This window comes from Hippocampus comes, unplaced genomic scaffold (assembly GCF_001891065.2).
Source record: "Hippocampus comes isolate QL1 unplaced genomic scaffold, H_comes_QL1_v1.1 scaffold122, whole genome shotgun sequence".
In the NCBI taxonomy this organism is placed as follows: Eukaryota; Metazoa; Chordata; class Actinopteri; order Syngnathiformes; family Syngnathidae; genus Hippocampus; species Hippocampus comes.
The window spans coordinates 5,287,747-5,295,088 of record NW_017842059.1 but is presented as its reverse complement, the minus strand read 5'-3'; the positions used below and the strand labels follow the sequence as shown (position 1 = coordinate 5,295,088).

Below are 7,342 nucleotides of genomic sequence, written 5' to 3'. Positions count from 1 at the left end.
GTAGCAGAACTTTAAAATCTATTCTATAGCTGGGTGGGGGCGAGTGGAAGGCCTTCTGGGCTGGAGTAATAAGTTCTGATCTCTTTGTTCTGTTCAGAACCCGACTTGTAGCAGTCTGAATGAGCTGCAGCTGTTTGATGCTCTTTTGAGGGAGTCCAGTCAGAGAAATAATCATCATCAATAATCAAAAATAAAGACAAACTTATTTGATATTTGAATGATCATAGCAGAATGCTAATTTGCTAAATACATAGGAAGACCAATTTGATGAAGATGCTATTGGTTTGCCTTCGTACCCCTGTGGCTAACTGCAGCCTCACAGAGCTGCTTGCACAGCTGTAGACTCTGCTGTGTTGTTTAAAGTGGGCCTCAAGTTGTCACTCAGCCGGTGCTGTCCTGAAAGTGGTGCTCATGGTAGTAGGTGTCTGTGGTCTATGTTGGACCACATAGATCTTGAAGTGGCTCAGGACTGTTATGGCAAAAAAAAAAAAAGGAGTCTTCACTTGTAATAATCCCACATTCTAAATAATCATGAACGTATTTTGTGTGTCCTACTGCTCAAAGGTCAAAAAGCATCGCAGAGATTTTACCTCCTGTCATGTGCCTTTGCTATTCTTTTGTCACCAGAAAAGAAACCCCGTGGTTAATACGCCATTCTGCGGTCAAGCAGTGATGGAGTAACTGTGTCACGATCAATTCAGGAGGTTGCCGTGAAAACCACAGCAACATATTTTTGAAATCCTACAAGACCAAAACTTCATGGACTGCAGCACGTCCTCATGATGTCCTCGGAAGGTACGCACAAGCAGAATGCAAAAGTCTTTTCAGCAGACCCTTGGGATTTGCATTGTTTTAACTTAGCATAACACAGAAGGAGCGCAGATTGTCTGAACATTGTTTCTTCTTATTTATTTATTTACTTACAACAATTTTAGGTATATGTTTTGGCAAACCACACATATAATGATCTTAAACACAATGGGATCGCGTTGCATGTGTACAAATATTGAAATATGTTGCATGCAGACACATTCTCAACACTTTTGTTTTCTTTTTTTTCCAGTAGCAGCGGGACACGAACCAGCAACAAGCTGCTTTTTGAATGAACTGTGACAAGGTGTTGTTCTTCCACCCCGCCCTCCTTCTGTCGTCTGTCTTCCGGGAACACTAATAGGCTCCATGCAGAGTAACGTGACCAATTGAATCATTCTCGGCCCGGAGCTGGAAGTTGCCGATCCACAGTGCAGAGAGCGTCGTGCTCACTCCAGCTGCAGCAGCAAAAAAAAAAAAAAAAAACTCTCAGTGGTGACACAAACGGTGTTTGTCTCAGGACTTCTCTGGGATTCATACCCTGTCCTGCCAAAGGAACTACTACAGCATTCCGAAAGGTTTCGTCTGCTTTTTTTTTTCCCCCTTTGGCAGACCTTAGACCAGTTCATTGGTGAAAAGGTCAACGGGCCCCTCTCGAACCCTGACTGCAGATTGAGGTGAGTAGGTTAGAAAAGACTCTCAGATCAGGACAATGAGTTGCGAAGTGGTCAGTCTACTCAATTTGAGGAAACTAAATAACCTGGCCTAAAATTTTAGGACAAGTGTATACTCATACAACGTATATACTGTATAGGTTGTTGTCCGTCATTAGTACATTTTTGACAGTGTATGCACTACATTTAAAATACATAGAAGGGCCTCGGTGAATGAATACATGTTCAGTCTAGGAGACTGAATTTGACATGAAGCCTTGTGAGTTAGTGATTGGGTCCTATTTTTTCTACCAGTTTGTATAGACTCGGATTGGAGATAGGGGAAATGGCTGACTCGTCTCAGTCTTGTGTCATTACCATGATGGGGGGGGGGGGGGGGGGGTTAATAGAGTTGTCGTGCATTTTCCGCCAGCCTCGGGGCATTTTTACAGTACATACTGTATGTTACGCAGAGCGTGTTTTTTTTTAATTTGTCAGTTTCATCAGACATTTGGACAAATAAGACATTGATTTTCATAGATAGTTCATAGATGTCATATATTATGTGTTGATTTAGAGTGGACTGTGGGTTAAAAACATATTCACACGTTGAATTGGAGCCATATTAGCCCCATAGACTCGACGATTGAGAGGTCATTTTTGTTTCAGTTGCCACTGATTAAATTCATTTTAAAGAGGTCTGATAGTACAGAATAATCTTATAATAGACTTCAAATTTTGTTCTCAGGCCCAAAACGGGCAGAGGTCAGTGTGGAGTTTTGAGGGACCGGCATTCCTTGTGCTTCGGTGGGTTTTCAGCAAGTACGCCAGTTTTCAGATATTAATAGCTTGTGACCAGTCCAGGGTCAGAGCTGCTTCTCGCTGAAAGTCAGCTGGGATAGGTTCACCCACCCGCAACCCAAATGAGGACAAGCAATGTCTAAAATGGAAGGAAAGACAACTGAAAAGAGAAGTCTTGTTAATTTAACCCTTTCATGCACAAATAATGCTAACCTGTAACCTGATCAAGCAATCCACTGGAGTAAATGCCGTTACATTACTTTATATTGTGAGTCCCAAACTTCCACTGTCCACATGAGTTGGTTATTACAGTTCACATTTAATAATACATCCATGGCTTGGTGAGAGGCTCATTGCTATGGATGCCCTGCTTGACAGATCCCACAATGTAATGCAACCAGGCCACATTGTGCGCCCAGGACGAATTTCGTGTAAGGGACAAAGAAGGTTGACAATAGCACTTTCATTCCTTGCACCACCACTTTACAGCAGGCCCACCAGTTCTCATGATCGCATACCACTGAATGATTCGCGTACTTGTATTGTGTATGTCTTGATTTTTCCTACCCTATTTTTAATTAGCTATTTGGTGAATTGGACTTGTCACAAATTGGGGGTTTTTGTGGTGCTTGAGGCAAAAATGGGGAGGACTCATGTGCAGGGAAGCATGCAAGCAAGGAGTGAAGGGTCTGTTTCACACAAGTTAACTGTGAGTCTGTTAACCCTAAAATGAGAGGAAACTCTTGAGTAAAGGAAGGCAACTCAAATCAGAGAAAGAGGGGTAACTCAAGCCTATTTTAGAGGGAAAGGGTAATTTAAGCACTTGGTCAGTTACCGCATAACAGATTATATGAAGCTAACCTCGTCGGGGCCAGGTTTTTCTCAATGAACCTCAAGTTTCTTATTGTGTCCGCCCCCTTTCAGGGCCTTACGCTCCATTACATTTTCTCATTCTTTCAATCAACAGACGAGTTTTGGCATAGTTTAGTATTGCCGTCTGTCATTTAATAAAAATCAGAGTCAGTATATGAGAGTTCTGTTAGGCACAGTCGGTGGCAACAAACATGGCATGTCCTTTTGATAATGATCCCGTGGGTGAAGTTGCAGCATGACTGTGCAGAGAATTGTACATTCATCAGGAGACAGTTATCAGACCGCGCTTAGATATTTTTGTATTTTCAGACAATTATCTTTTTGAGCAGTACCGTTTCATGTCCATCGTCAACATACACAACCTAATCTGCCCTTACATTTGCAACTTTACCAATCTTAGTCATGCTACCACATCCCAGAAGATATTTTGTGTTGCTCTGCGTTTCTTCACAAATGTAATTGTTTTGTGCAATGTGGGAGATGCTGAGCAATTAATTAAGTATGCAGGGCGGTCAGAAAAGTGTGTTATGCCGAGGTCTCACCCGTTTGAACAATGTTTTCATCTTCAGCTGTTCCCAAGTGCCCTGCGGAATTGCACAAAAATTCAATTCATTGATAGGCAGCAGTTTTTCCCTGTTATATGATTGTGACTGCAAAAAAACTACGTTGAAAGTTATGACCGGAGCAGCAAAGGTCTCCCTCTATTTAGCATCCGCAGCGGCATTACACTTCTTCCTGAAATTGTGTTCACACTCACTGCATGAGCAATTTAATATTTACAGTTGTAGTGGGGTGACAAAACACAGCCCTCCTCTTCCCCATTGCCATGGTGACTCATCAAATTGGGGATTCATTGATACTGGCTTTTCATAGTTGCGGTGCACACCCTTAACTCCAGGTGAAGACAGTTGATTAAACTGTTTCATATCCGCTGCTCTGTAACCGGAAACTCAAGCGCTTCCTATCTCAGAGCAGATCAACTCAGAGTTCAGTGTTGAACACAAAGTTTGCTGAACAGTCTTTGTCAAACGGACCCCTGGACTGAAAGAAACCAGGGAACTCTAGACAAACAAACTTACGAGACAACAAGGAACAGCTGGACAAGATACAAGTGCCTGACAATACTGATTGGAAGACAACAATGGTACTGGGCTGATGAGAACAAGCGGACACAAAAACCTATTTAGCGAGACAAGACACAACAAAATGGACCCAGAGAAAACATGAAACAAAACACAGATGTTGAAAAACTAGTGTACTGTGTCCCTAAACATGACTTTCTGGGATGTGATACCAGACTTGTTTACAAATGCGTATTTAGAAATAGACAAATCATCAAATTGAATGTTTCATTTTCATAATTTCACACTTAATGGGTGGGTAGACACTTGAGGAACACATATTTGATGCAATCAATTAAACCCCCACTTATGTCCCCTTTAGCCCTTTCATGCACCCTGTAGCCCGATAACATGATAAACTGAGTGACCGCTGTCCCTGAAAAGGTTAAAATACATATTGGGAAAGAAATGAAAAACAATGCTAACAGTGTGTTAGAGATGCTCTGAATGTTGCTAAGGTCACTCATTCAGACAGCTATGACGGACCGGCGCAGTATAATGAAGCCTTATGCAGCACATGATTCGCATGTGACCACTTTGACAGACTCATTAACAGTCAGCATCAGTCTGATGCTTTTCCCACCTCTTTATTAATGTCCTCATACCACACATTGAACAGTAGCTAGATGAACATATGATTCTTTGAAGGAGTAAATGTGTGTTTGTTAAACAGATTAGTTGTGGATACATTTATTCAACAGACTAAAATGTGAATACCGTATTGGTCCGAATATAAGACGGTGTTTTTTGCGTTAAAATAAGACTGAAAAAGTGGGGGTCGTCTTATATTCGGGGTCGAGACGTTATACCCATTCACGACGCTAGATGGCACCAGATATCATTGAAGTGAATGCTGACCTTGACTCCCGAGGCCAAAGTGAACCCCTGTCACGAAGAATAAAAATAAAAATAGCGGTAGCACCAAGAAGAAAAATAAAAATAGCGGTAAAAAAAGAAAAGAGAAGAAAATAATAGAAGAGATAACAGAAAATTGAGAAATGTAGCGAAAATCTGGAGAAAAGTGGGTCGAAGATCGGCCAGGTTAACCAGCAGCTGAGGAGAAGTTATAAGTAATTTACATTTCAAAAACCAGAAGCCATTCATTTACGAATGTGATGCACTTTAGTTTACATATTTAGAGGTTCAGATATTAAGATTTGAATGAGGCAAAATAACATGCTTTTTCTCTCAAATATATTGTTATAATCATTTGTTTCAGATGGACTGTAATTATTTTCTGTATAAAAATGTATTTGGTGTTCAAAAAGTCTTTTTTTCAAACTTGAGTTTTGAAAAAGAGGGGGTCGTCTTATAATCAGGGCCGTCTTATATTCGGGCCAATGCGGTATTTGCATTTGTCCTCGAAAGCATACGCTGAGCTCCAATGTTGGGAAAGTTCATTTCCTATTGCGAAGTAGGTAGAAGTCCACCTCACAAATGTTAAAATAATGCGCTCAGTTCGTATAGATCATAATTGAAATTGTTTTTCCCCAAATGAATTAGTTCATAGTTGTTTTTTTTCCCCCCAAATGCATTTCTGTGAGCTGTTACCCTCTTTGCATGATGGCATTTTCCCATTGTTGCCACCCATTCAGTCCACGCTAGTATCCGGGTGCAGCCATCACCCTAGAGTCCCCCCAAAAGTCGGCAGTCTTATTACATGAATTGTCTTCTCTTTTTAATGAATTAAAAGAAAAACAGGACTGCGGTCCTGAATCTGCAAACATAAACATGATCTGCTATAGGAACCGGGTTTAAGTCGGAAACAATCAACCCAGTCTATCCTACAGCTGCACTTGGGCGATGACTACAAAGCCCCGACTGCTGTGCCACTACTTAATGTTTTTGGGGTGTGGAATGATCAGTTACCGCGTTTTAATTTTTTTTAAGTCGCAGCCGATACTGTATTTTCACCTTTCGCATCTTGTAATTTCTTTCGTAACTAGAGGCAATATTTTCCTGGTGAGGCGTTTCGTAACTTGATATTTTCGTATGAAGAGACCAATGGCGGATGCTGGTCTGTCAAGGAGGGGAAGCTCAATTTCAGCCTACATCATAAAATGTGTCCGTTTATTTATACATGAATTCTACTCTCAGTTCCTTTTCCAAAAAATGAAAACAATGCCTTCACCATAAGATCATTGGCTCATTTCGCTGTCAATCAAAAAGGATTCAGCCTCAGCAAGATCATCCAATCATCATGAAGAAAAGCTGAGTTTCTGCACGCCCACTGTCCATAGACTCCCAGAGACGCTGAAAGTCCAATGGGCGGGACAAAACCAGCATTTATCCAATGACTTGTCTCGTTTGAATGCATTGGGACAACCAAACCTGAACTCTCTAGACGCTCAGCTTCCGCGCGGTCGACGCTCAGCGTCCACACAGTTTAAAGCATAGTGAAGCTGTGGGAATGAATGAGAAGAGAGTCCCGTCATAACCAGTAATAAGAAGCTGATTCGGAACAAAGGTTGAGCATGTTGTAGCGCATATTTAGTCAATGACATGTCCACACAATTGTATGTACACACATATATTTGATCACTTACTTTTTGACATTTTAGGGGAGGGAAGCTGAGCTTCTCTTGCAGTCTTAGAGCAATCACCTCTGGGAGAGACGTTTGTAAGTAGAGGTACCACCAGGGGCGTCACTAGGTTTCAAGAACAAGGGGGGCTTAGCCCCAAGGGGAACACAGCCCCTTTAGGGGGGTCCGGGGGCATGCCCCCCCGGGAGAATTTTTTTCTACATTCTGTTAAAAATCCATCAATTCCGTGCACTTTGAGAGCAAAATGAAGAGGCTATGAAGAACTACACACATCACATTAGTATCCTCTTTACTATGATGGGGCTTCCTCCCCTGGACTTTAACTGGACTAGATAATAGAAATTACAAAGAGTTCAAAAGTTCAATCTTGGTTGTTCAAGGGAATTAGAAGGATGCCCGATAACATAACCTATATGACAGTAGTCCTATATTCCTCTCTACCAAAATGTATTAATATATGCTTAGCAGTGGCGGGCCGTGCATTTCAACCTTAGGCCTTCAGTGACGTCACATACATACACAATATAGGCTCGTCAAGCAG

The 7,342-nt window shown here is 41.6% G+C and overlaps 1 protein-coding gene across 1 annotated transcript in view; it reads left to right on the top strand.

Moving 5' to 3' along the window:
• The first annotated feature begins 641 nt into the window (after positions 1–641).
• The window catches only part of kcnj13 (potassium inwardly rectifying channel subfamily J member 13), a 16,930-nt gene continuing 10,229 nt past the window's right edge, over positions 642–7,342 (top strand). Inside the window, exons 1-2 of the mRNA XM_019861412.1 lie at positions 642–795; positions 1,067–1,487. The gene's annotated coding sequence lies outside the window, so the exon portion shown is untranslated. The remainder of the gene's footprint in view (positions 796–1,066; positions 1,488–7,342) is intronic.